The sequence below is a fragment of the Herpailurus yagouaroundi genome, unplaced genomic scaffold (genome assembly GCF_014898765.1).
Source record: "Herpailurus yagouaroundi ecotype Mexico unplaced genomic scaffold, PumYag 210, whole genome shotgun sequence".
Taxonomy (NCBI): Eukaryota; Metazoa; Chordata; class Mammalia; order Carnivora; family Felidae; genus Herpailurus; species Herpailurus yagouaroundi.
The window spans coordinates 2,507,874-2,520,738 of NW_024412441.1; the positions used below are offsets into that span (position 1 = coordinate 2,507,874).

The window sequence follows — 12,865 nt, forward strand, 5'->3', positions numbered from 1 at the left end:
GGCGCAGCCTATGGGACAGGTGGCAATGCTTAACTGATCTCTGTCCGGTGCTTTGAAGTCTGACAAACAAATGCGTGTGAAATAAACACTGTCGCATTTCTTTCTCCTGAAAAACCGCCTTATTGTGTCTCAGCTCTGCCAGCCAGCATATTCGGATTCATCCAGACACAGCCCCTTTCTTGCTAAAAGATGCTGCGGTGAAAATTTACAGCTGTGGGTTTCACTTGTTTAGCTGGTCGTTCTTAATAGAAGTCAAGGGCACACCTATAGAGGTGTCATTATAACCCAGGGACAGTGGAAGGTTGTCCCTGTCACTGGTTTTGATTTACTTTTTTCATGTATTTGAAAAGGGAATGGTTCTCTTTTCTTTAAGTCTAGAGAAAGATGAGGACGGAAGAAAATCTTGTTAATTGAATACCCATTTTGAACAACATTTTCTACATAGGACAAAGATCAATGGTCTTTTCTAGGAAGTGTTCAAGACCTCATGATTTGGGAAATTTGCGTGTTTAGAACCTTTGTGTTTCTGGTTTAGTGAAATTTGGAGGTACTTATAACCAACTTTGCATGTGACCACAGTTAAAGTCATCCTTCACTCTGATTAGTCATGAACTTCCCAAGGGCGTGGGCTGTACTTCTAGAGTTTACACCCTAGGTCGCCACCCTGTCCAGAGTGCCAGCACATAACTTCCCCAGGAAGAGATATCACCAGCAATCAGAGCTGTTGCTATTTCAGATCTAGAAAACCCTCTGGGGAGCAAAGGAATATGAGGTTTTTCCCAAGAGTGAGAGTAAGGGGAGAAAGGAGGCTCCAATGCCTTTATATCTCCATTTAGCTCTAAGAAGCCCAGGGGGAAATAAATACCTGGAGTTGTTAAGAAGCCAAACAGTTTCAGAGGCCACCATTTTCTCTCTTGAGTATTTTAGCTGGTACCTCTCTAGTCAAGAATTCTTAGTATTTTCAGTTGTTCCCATTGAAACAACTTAGTAGGCCAACACTCCAATAAGACCCAGTGAAAGGGTAAATCATTTAGAATTGATTACACAATTCAATGTGTATAAAACCTTCCAGACTGGTTGAATTCAGCTACCCTATTCATGGGTTATCATGACAGCCAGTAAAACTCACAAACAATGTATTTTCAGCATTTTGGTAAATAATCCTCTGAAATGTCCGGTATGATATGGCATATAGCAGTAATTATAACAGAAGTCTAAATACCCTGGCCTCTACCTGCTTCATCGATCGCATCTCCTACCATCCTCCCCATGGTCTTATTTCAGTTCCTCCATCACACCTAGCTCATCCCTGCGTCCAGGTCTTTATACTCTATTCTCTCTGCCTGGAAGACATTCAGCCTCAGTTTAAATGTCATCTCCAAGAAACTATTCTTAACACTTTTCTGGGCATTTTCCAAACACTACTCTACTTTTTTTTCCTTAACAGCATTTATACTAGTTGATATTTTCTTGTTTGCATGTGTGCTAGATTGAACGGTTCTCAATTCTTGATTCCCATTCCCCTGCTACTGTAATATGCATGCTGTGTAACTATGGGTAGAAAAATGACCTCCACCCAATTGATGTTTTGTTTTTTTTTTTAAGTTTAATTATTTACATTGAGAGAGAGAGAGAGAGAGAGAGCATGAGTGGGGAGGAAGGCAGAGAGAGAGAGGGAGAGGGAGAATCTCAAGCAGGCTCTGCACTATGAGCACAGAGCTCGACCTGGGGCTCAAACCCACAAGCTGTAAGATTATGACCGGAGCCAAAATCAAGAGTCCAATGCTTAACCGACTGAGCCACCCAGGTGCCCCACCCACCCAATTGATGTTAGGCTTAGTCATGTGACTAACTTGCATTGGTTAATTAAATGTTGGTAGACTTGATGAAAACAGAGACTTTAAATGTGCTGTGTGTCTTACTTGCGTCCTGGAGCTCTTGCCATTCTGTATAAAAAAATATGCTGTAAGTTGTCATTTTTCAAAGAATGAAGACATTGTTGGAACAAAACTGAACCTAACTGGAGGCCTAGAACCAATTCCCCCCATGACCTGAAGTAGTGCCGTTTCAGCCAACCCATGGGACCATCAATACGAAAATAAACAGTTGTTGTTTGAGGCTCTGATGTTTGGGTTTGAGTGTGAGGCTTATCACCCATCATTAATGTGGCAATTGCTAATTAATATAGAAATTACACCAGCAATGGCCTTCTGCTGTCAAAATCCTTTAAAAATGCATCATTTGACTTGGGATCAAGTAGAGGAAACTATAAAAAACTGTAATAAGAAGCTGGAAAAATGACAACCTATATTGTGTAGAAACAAAACATTTGATACAACCAACGACTGCAATGACTTGGAAGGCAAAAGAATGTGCCAAGTGCACTGACAGCACAGGCTGGGAAATTTTTGAGGCAGAATATTTGTGGTATGAGTTGGCTGCTATTATCCACATTTGATAAGTAACTACAAGAAAGAAATGAGCTTGGAAAAAAATTGACTAGCTTTCAAGCAGGACTGAGGGGAATTTATATATATATATATATTTTTTTTTTTAAATGTTTATTCATTTTTGAGAGACAGAGAGAGACAGAGCATGAGCGGGGAAGGGGCAGAGAGAGAGGGAGATGCAGAATCCGAAGCAGGCTCCAGGCTCTGAGCTGTCAGCACAGAGCCCGACGCGGGGCTTGAACTCATGAACTGTGAGATCATGACCTGAGCCGAAGTCGGGCGCTCAACCGACTGAGCCACCCAGGCGCCCCAGGACTGAGGGGAATTAAAAGAACCTAGAAATTCTGGGGATTGTAAGTTTGAAACCTTAAACCACTTCTCTCTAAAGGTGTGGCATTAGAACACTGCCATACAGCAAAGACAAAATTAAATAAGTGGCTGTCACACCCTTTGTCAAGAACCCTGAAAAGATGAAAGAGATCAAAGGTGCGACTCATAAATGAGCAAAGTACCTACACTTACATCTAGAAGGAATCATGTCTTCAAAAGAATTGTGGGTGAGGCATTTGACACATGCAGTTGACTAGAATCCATATTGAAAACCAACAAAATTTTTGAGGGAGTTTTATGTTGCATTGGAAAAATTGCCACCTACCTAGGTTTAAAAAGACTATCTCTGTTTGAGATATATAAAGATCTCTGGGCCCCCAAATTTCACAGGCAGGAAGCAGGGTGAGAAATCTGCTCAGCAACAAAGAAGGGCATATTCTCCAGTACTCATCAGAAAAGCCAAGATGAAAAAGGAAGAAGTTCCAAGGGCAGAGCAAAGACCCATGTACAACAGTAGGCTGGTGATTACCTCTCAGGTGTAGAACCAGGGCCTAACCAAGATATAAACCAACCTCCCTGTAGGGGAACCTGGCAAAATTTGGCTAGCAGAATTTCAAAATTGCTATAAAGCAGTGACTTCTATCTTTCTCTCTGTTCTCTCCACATCGAATGCAAGTGTTTCTTACCCTGTCCCTATTCCAACATTGCATATTAGATATGTAGGGACAGATAACATATCTTTTCAATTTATAGATGTATAGATCAAGAGTAGTTCCACCTAGACCTGACACGGATCATGAGATCATGGACTTTGAACCTGAAACTATATCTGGGTGAGCCTTTGTGGGTTTCATGGGATCGCACTGACTCTGTCCTAAGTGCAGACGGATTCTGAAAACTTGTGACCAAGAGGGCAGACACTGACAAGAGAGACTGAATTATTATTTTTAAGTCTTCATTCATTTCCTTTATAAAATTATACATTCACTTTTTTTCCATATGATTTACAGGTCTTCCCACTATGAATGAAAAAATATTTCCTTGATCCATTCATATTGGGCTTGGCATGTGAATCGTCTTGGTTAATAAAATCTTAATAAATGTAACAGAAACAGAGTTTTAGACTTGTTGGCATGATCTGGCTTCTTCTCTTGCACTCCTGCCATCCCTCGTGAGAAGCACATGCCCCGGTAGCTTCTGGTCCATGGATTTGGTGTCTCTGGACCAGTGGATCAGATCCCAACTGACAGTTTCAAGCCAGGATAAGCTGAACCTTGATAAGATCAGTCATCTTCCAGCTGACCCACAGAATTGTTAATGAGACAAGTGAATGTTTGGTGTTTTAATTCAGAGATTTTAGAGCTATTTGTTTCACAGCATTATTGTAGATAAAATGGTGGCTGACACCATTTACATGTTTGTTTATTGTCTGCCCACATGTGCATAAAAGGTCTACTATGTTGTTCATGTATATATTCCTATGTACAGAAACATTCTAGGCATATGGTCATTGCACAACAAATATGTTAAATGAACAGATGAAAAATGTAATATACGGTAAGAACTACCAATTTAACACTATTAGAACTCTATTTGGCTATCTCTTTGACTGAAAACCTAAGGTTGAACTCACAGTGGGCAGAGAAGAATGGCATACCTACAGGAAAAGAAGCCATTTGGAGTTCTTCACAAGGAAGTATTAAAGATCTCCTCAAGTGGTGTTATGAACGTCTGATATAGAGACAGCTGTAGTGATAAGAATAGCTAATTTGGTTGAGAAAAGAGAATTATTATGAGACAATGTCCCAGTTGTCTTTATATCTGTAGTTGCAGCACAAAGTGGGCTCTCAATACATGTGTGTGCAAATGAATCGACTTTCAGAGCTCATAGATGCTTTTTGTACCCTACTTGGCTTTCAGTTATGGAAGATATTAAGATGACATCAGCGACTAATGCAGGCCTGTGCTTAATTCTCCACTCTGCTAGAAACTCTCTAACTTGGGAGGAGCTAGATTATGCCTGTGGGTCAACCGAAGTACTCTCCTCTCTTTCCACAGATGAAAAGGGAGGAGACTCTGCTGATATTAAGAGAACTGGTTTTTAGGTTTTTATATTCTCCAAATCAACTCATGTTACTTTCTTATTCTTCCTTAGCCATCCTTTCCCTTAACCCAAATATCTCGCCCTTCATTTAATGCAGTAATTCCAGTGAACGGGTTATTTTCCATCTATCGTCACGCAGTCCTTACTATGGACTACATGCTGTGCAAAAGCCTGGGGATATAAGTGAGACATGGTTCTTGCCACCAAGGTGTCTACTGGAGAAGGAAGACAATCAGATTAAGTTGCTTTAAAGTAAATGGTACAATTGAACAGTACATAATAAGAACACAAAAGTAAGGCATCTAAATGATACTGAGGGACCAACAGAGAGTGGGATTTGAAATAGAAGAGGAGATACAGAAGGGAGATCATGATGTGAAAGAAATGTTCCCAAACATGTTTTCGCTTATGCTTATAGGAAGGTGGCCCCGTATAAGAAAATAAATACCAGCGTATCCCAAGGATACGAAAATTGGAATACGAAAATGAAGGAAAATTACATGGATGACCAGATACACCCTTTAGTACTAATGGAAAAGGAAAGAAGAAGAGTTTGCAGAGTCCTAGATGACTGTCTCCTGGCATATAGTATACATACCTTACCACAATCTCAAGGAACATGTTGAAATGGCAAGGAAGCAAAAAAACAGCAATCGTTCCAGGAAAGAGAAAAGCAAAAATCTACTGATTGAAGCAGTGTGTCCACTTGTTGAAAGTGCCTTCTTCTTCTTTTTTTTTTTTTTCTTGGAAAGGCACTTGGAGTCTGTAAACAGAAATTATGAAGTTAGTGAAGAAAGTCTAGAATGTGAAAAGAAGACCAAATGTTATAATAAAGGAGAAACCAGGATGGAATTTGATCTGCCAAGACGAGGGTGTGAGGGGACAAAGGATCATCAGAGAATGGAGCATGTCAGAGAAACTCAAAAACAATTCTTGTGGGTTGATTGATTAGACAAGATAAGGTGCCCTGAGGCCAAGGGGTCAAGAGTTTATGCAGCCAATTTAAAAGTTTTCTGACTTAATGGAGGGCATTTTGAAGATAGCTGGAAAGTGTTTAGTTAATTGAATTTGTGAAGTAAATGTATATCCCCAAAAGTGTTTGTTTTATGTCTGTTTTCTAGTTCTTAATCTTTCATATTTGTCAGAACAAAATTGTGCCAGTGACATGGAAAAGTTGGTCTTTTACCAATATTTATCTTTCTGTCTCTCTTTATCACTCTGCTCCAACTTCTCCTCCTACCATCCTGGAGGGCTATGCAGATTCAGTGTTCTAATAGCAAATCTTATTCTAAAATTTCCTGAAAAGAAATTTTTTCTCATGTATGTGTATGTCTTTTTCGAAGATCATTTTAGTAGGAGAGCATATCTCCCAGAGAACATAGAATCTCCCAGACAACTTTTCTTTCAAGGGATAACATTAATGAGGAGTTGGGTCACATTTCTTTATTAACTGAGATACAATTCATGGAAAATCAGAGGCATTCCCTCCCAACCACATATTCTTTTTTTTTTTTTTTCAACATTTATTCACTTTTGGGACAGAGAGAGACAGAGCATGAACAGGGGAGGGGCAGAGACAGAGGGAGACACAGAATCGGAAACAGGCTCCAGGCTCTGAGCCATCAGCTCAGAGCCTGACGCGGGGCTCGAACTCACGGACCGCGAGATCGTGACCTGGCTGAAGTCAGACGCTTAACCGACTGTGCCACCCAGGCGCCCCTCCCAACCACATATTCTAATACACAAACTATAAATAATTTTATGATTCTTCTGACAGAAACTGAAGGCAAATTTAAAAAAATGGCGCAAATAGGCAGATGCCATGATTATAATCTTTTTTCTTTTTAATTTTTTATAATCATCATGTCATCACGTCATGATTGTTATTTTCCATTGTCTTCCTTTACATACCTTTATCAACAATGCAAAGATACATAACACAACTGAACATAGGCAGAAAAGAAACCTTGAAAAGAATCTGCCTAGTTGAAAATAGCTTATATATTTACATACAAAGTTGTATTTGATCTTCATAACAAACTTGGTAGGGTGGGGGAGGGAAGAAAGGTGGCGCATCGAAGTAGGTAAGAGGATGGCCTTTTAGTCATTAATGCCTCAATCGAATCCTACTCACTAGCTGTAGGACATGGGCAGGTTAGTGAACATCTCTGAGGCTCAGTTGTAAAACAGGTATAATAAAACCGACCTCGTCAGTTTGTTGTGAATATTGAACAAGGGAAAATAAAGGCCTTGGTACATAGGATAAAATAAATAAGATTCATTTATTAAATAAATAAATAAATATGCCACCTAGGATTAATTAGTATGGCAAAGGTGTTACTACTTTTTTTTTCCCACCAGACATATCAACACACATGTCCAGAAGTGTGCCTCACCACGCTGCTGACCACACAGAAGGAAAACTTCCGCCTTTTAGCTTTTAATATTCAGAGGTGACCTGTCCGTGTTTATTTAACACTTCTCACCAGAGAAAATGAAAACCGATTAGGAAAATACGTACTGATGCCATTTTAACTAAGTTATCAAATATCTTTTTAACAAATGGGTCAATGTAGACACAATCTTTCAAAAATGCAGTGAGTCACGGTCGGAGCATTGACACAGCCCTGAAAGATCAGGCTCAGTTTACGCGGCGGCCCGTGGCTGTGTCTTCCCTTGTTGCTAGCCAACTCTCATGTTAATGACATAATTAAATGGCTATAAAGTTCCATAATTCTTGCTCCTTTAATTAACCAGAGGGAAACCTCTTCTCAATGCTGAAGATTCTGCTGTTTCATCCTGTATAAGTTTCCAAAGGCTGATGCTTGAATTCCGTAACAATCGCAAGGAGCACTAAAGAAGGGTTCCTTTTTAAAAAATAAAGAAGTGAGCATTTGAGCAGAAATGCAAGCTTTCAATCAACTGTATAAATAATCAGCTAAAATTGGTTCTGTATATCATGCTGTGAGTTTTCACCAAGAGTTGTTCTAGATAAAAAAACATAAACTTAGCAGAAGCCAAAATCATTGAAGCAAATGATTCCCTTGAAGATTCTTCGGGACTCCAGAGGTGCAGCACTAAAACACTTCCACAGAGTTTCAAGCTCTTTATGAGGAAAAAGTGTGAACTTGGGACAAGACACAGAATACATGCTGTAAATTTTACAGAAGTTTTTTTTTTTAAAACCTCTCCCGTTATCGCTTTGACCTTCCGTTAATTCAACAGTTCTAAATCAGGTAGAAGCTGAAATGATTTCAATTAGATGCACAATGGGGGATGGCCGCATAAAAGGAACCCGTTGGTATTGCCTAGGCTGAAAGAGGAAGGTGGAGAATTTATATTCTATAAGCTGTTCCCACTTCCCATGTGGCATAGGCAAGACCCGGAAGTTTATTAATGTCCCCCAAAGAGAGGACTCAGAGTGGCCTAGCTGAGCATTGTGGGCTTATAATGGGGCCCCCTGTGATGGAGGGCATGGTGCCTTCCCAGAAGACACTCCAAGAGGACTTTCCCAGACAGAGGCTGGTTACGCTATATAGTACAGACTCAAAAAGCATCAGCAAAACCTGAGATGAGTCAGAGGCATCCCAGGGTTATCTGAGAGTACTGACCAAACAATAGAAGAGCAGGTCTCAATTCAAACCTGTGGACACCTGTGGGCCAAAGAGCAGCCAGTCTGAGAGACCTTGCTACAGGAGTCGCAGGGCCAGACACAGGACAAGGACTCGAGCACCCCCATCCTCTGCCCCCATATAGATGGATCAAGCCCCTTGGCAAATATGTACCTTACGGTTAGGAAAGTTGTGCACTGATGTGTGCTGCGAGGTATTGCCCTTGCTTGGCAAGCCGTGTGTCCTAGTCTGGAGTAAGGGAGATTTTTTGACATCAGTTATCTCAGCAGAGAGGCCTTCTTTGCCTTTTCATATTTCATTCTAAGTTGCAGTCTGTGTTAGCTTTAGCCTTATTTCTCAGACACCAGGCCAGTGTCTTGAGGAAGAGAAGTAGGGGAGTACGCGAACGAGCTGAAACAGTGAGCATTTTCCTAAAGACACTAAGTCTTTCAAAGAAGACTCTATATGAACAATCATAACTTTGAATAGATTGAATGTGAAAATGAAAGAAGTGACTGAAATGTTGCTAATGGATAGATAATAAGTTGTTTTTGCCACTCAGTGAAGTGGAATTACATGGAGCAGATCAGAGTTTTCAGAAATTAAAGGGCAGTATTTATTTTCTGCATATCTGAGCGTAGCATGAAGAAATTTCCAACTCCATTGTGTGTGTGTGCATGTGTGTGTGTGTGTGTGTGTGCGTGTAACATAAAAACTGGAGGATTGTACTCTAAACATAATCATTTTTTCTGCCTAATGAGATTATGGATGTTTATATTTTTGATTTTTCACTTTCACATTTCTCAAATTTTCTGTGATGAGCATGTATTAGCTATTTAAAATCAAAGACGGATAAATGCTATTTTCAAATAATTTGTTTACATCTTCTAGTTGTTTTTGTTTAAACCCCAACTGTTCAAAAGAAAAACATATCAAGTTATTTGGTCATTACATATATATAAAACTCAAAAATTCTGTCTAACCTTAACTTTGCTCTGTTTTAATCCCCTTTATTTCAAAGATCACACTGTATGTCCCTTTTTGTCTTAAAGTTTCAAAATGGCCTTTAGTCAAATGCAATTAAGATTTTGCCCTGACCTGACATAAAAAAATGGAGTATGTATATGAAAGCACTTTGAAAACTTTAAAGGACTTTAAAAATATATGGACGTACTAGTGGCGGAAGGCAGGGGAGGTGAGCAGTAAGGGGGAGGTACAAGAGGAGGAACTAGGTTGTATCTTTGCAAAACATAAATTTCAAAGGTTCTTCCTGAATTAATTTGCAAACAGAAATGAATGGAGTTACGGTGTGGCATTCCTGAATATTCACAATTTTCACAAGTTAATCCCATACCTTTGATAACATGGTGCACATCTTCAAGTTGACATCTGTCTGTATCATTTGCTGCTACTGACAGCAATGGACCCTCTTCAATAGAGTCAAAAGTACCTGAGAGCTAAGGGTCTCCTCGTGGGAACCCTGAGGCTATCTCCTGTGTCTATATTATTAAGAGTGGTCCCAGAGGGAGTCTTATTTTGGAAAACTTTGAATCTGGAAACTGTCCCTTGAATTTGGGTTTTTTGTTTGTTTGATGTAGGACCCACAGATTCTAGAAGGGCAGTTCTAAGAATGCTCTCCAAATCTGGATGTCCTTAGCAGCCCTTTCCCCCGGATTAAAAGAGGTATAATTTGTAGATGAAGAGTCCATCTTACTTTCCAGGCTCCCCAATGCAAACCTAGGGCAAAAGAGCATATGACACGGAGTCAAACAGCCTGGATTCACATCCCAGCTCTACCACTGGTTAGGTGACCTTGGAGAAACACTCAACCTCTGTGCCTTAAACTCCTCGTCATAAATGGGGATTATAATGGGACCAATTTCATAGGGTTCTTAAGAGATTTAAACACATCTATATATATGAAGTGGGATGTGAACAGCATCAGGCACTTATTAAGTGCCCCGTAAGCATTACTTGTTGTTATTAAGAGGGGAATCCTCATGTATATCCAGACCACCACAGCCTCTGACGTTCACAACTTATCCCCACTCAAGGAAGATAATCCCGAGATGGCCTGGTAACTGAGAAAGAAACCCTTCTCATGGTTCTTCATAGTTCGGGCGTGTGTGGTGGTGACTGATGCATGCACACACATATGTGTAACAAACCTTCTGAATTCACTTTGGCAGCGGCAGAACTGGGTTTGTGTTGAGTTAGCCACCCTATCTGGTTCCGTTGTCTCTGGGATGACTCCATGCTCCTGGATGTAGTTTTGTGACATACCCATCCGGAGCAGGATTCAATACACTGGTCTTACGTGTCATAGAAAGCAAGTAAAGGACATTTCTTAACACAGGAAAAAAATGTTGAGTTCATGGATTCACTATTTTCTCACTAGCCTTGGTGAGTACTAATGGCTCTCAAACAGGCATTGAAATGAATGCTATGGAGCCATATCAAAATTCTAGAAAAGGTGAGGCACAAAGGTGTGCTTTTACCTGGAGAATCTTTCTCTTTCCTCACTTTTTCAACCAAAGGAGAAACTACAACTAGGGAGGCGGGGAGAAAAAGACTCCTTGGGTATATGTTAACAGGTTCTTTTTAAAAAAATTGTTTAAGTTTACTTATCTACTTTGAGAAAGAGCAAGCACAAGCAGGAGAGAGGCACGGAGAGAGAGAGGGAGAGAGAGAGAGAGAGAAAATCCCAAGCAGTGCATAGCCTGATGTGGGGCTCGAACTGGCGAACCATGACCTGAGCTGAGATCAAGAGCCCGACACCCAACTGGTTGTGCCACCCAGGCACTCCTATGTTAACAGTTTTTAAACATTAAACATTAAAACAAGAGCATTATTTCTAGAGGGACCTCACCATACCCTAGAAAAGTAGCTTTTGTATGATTCCTGGCTTTTATGGACTTTAGCCAGCTCTTCAGCAGTCTTAGGTAAATTAATATTCAGTGAAAATTTTAATAAACACATGAAAATTTTCTACATCGTATTAAAAACTGATCAGTTGGCTTAATACTACACCTCTCATGCCTGCCCAGAATGTTAGTCCATCTCATCAAAACACACTTGGGAAAAATACTGAAGTTAGTCCTAAGCCACCCCTGCTCCATTTTAATGCATTCATCAGACAAATAGTTCTGGGTATTATTCCCCCTGTCCATTCTCTTCTATCCCTGGATCTTCCATTCCTTTCTTTTTCTCCCACGATGTCAGATTATTAAACACATACACTTCAGTAGGCCCACAGAAAATAGAACCACATCGGATTTGTTTTGGGCAGGAGGGGTCAGCCTGAATTTCCAGAGTGTGGCTCAGTCCTCTACCACACATTTCCTCCCACTCCAGGGATTTCACTTCATCTTTCATCCATCCAGCTAAGGAGAACAGGGGCTAATTTAGGAGCCTCTTTATGCCTGTACATATTCAGCCAGAGGGGTCACTGTTGATTGATGCAAGACACTCTGTCCTCCAAGAGCTCGCCAAGTCCCTGCTGGTCCAGAGAGTAGCAACCAACAGTAACTCACCCTTTAGTGCCTGTGCGTTTCTGTGCCTCCAGCTAGAAACCGTCAATAAAAACCAGAGGCAACTTATGTTGCCTTAGATCACTAATAAATGCTCCACACCACCACCTCAGAGCCCTTTCACAAAAATGTATTTCTCTACAGATAGATGCCAAGCCCCAGCAGCCAATTACTACAGAAATGCCTCAAAGGCTTGAAGGAGGAGGCAGGGAGAGACAAGGGGCTCTTTTCAAAGATAAGAGTTATATGCTTCCTCCTAATAAAAGTTGCTCCCTTTTGTTGAATGCTTCCTCTAAGCCAGACACTGGGATAAGGTTTAACCTACATTATTTCATTCATTTCCTACAATTCTGGGACTCCAAAAGCTCTAGCCCATTTTACAGATGAGGACACAAAGGCTCACAGGACTTAGGCAGCTTCTACTTTCTGCTTCTCCACTCCCCTCCACACCCCCAACCTGCCACAACAAAGGCTTGTGGGTGTGTGTTGCAAAAGCAGCTGGGAAATGTCCAGATGCCAGGCATTTCAGGTGGATGTCTGGGCTTCAGAGCATGGCCACTCCTACCCTTACAATGCAAAGATGTTCAATGGTTCAGTTAGTTCACAGACTGCCAGAAACAGACATGATGTCTAGACATCATCTAGACATTGTCAACACTTCCAGGGCCTTCCACTTTATTGGTGAGTGTTGAATATTCTGGAAATTTTCTTTTGGTACCAGAAAGCACTGGGTGCCCACCCTGTATATGGTACTGTGATGGGTTCTGCATAGGTTTAAGTGAGTGAAATGTTAAAAGAAAGAAAGAAAGAAAGAAAGAAAGAAAGAAAGAAAGAAAGAAA

At 40.6% G+C, this 12,865-nt stretch overlaps 1 long non-coding RNA gene across 7 annotated transcripts in view; it reads right to left on the bottom strand.

Moving 5' to 3' along the window:
- The window catches only part of LOC121016259 (uncharacterized), a 249,064-nt gene that overhangs the window by 32,043 nt on the left and 204,156 nt on the right, over nt 1–12,865 (bottom strand). For all 7 annotated transcript variants that reach the window (XR_005784186.1, XR_005784185.1, XR_005784187.1 and 4 more), the window contains one exon: nt 5,483–5,647. This is a non-coding gene — a long non-coding RNA (uncharacterized LOC121016259). The remainder of the gene's footprint in view (nt 1–5,482; nt 5,648–12,865) is intronic.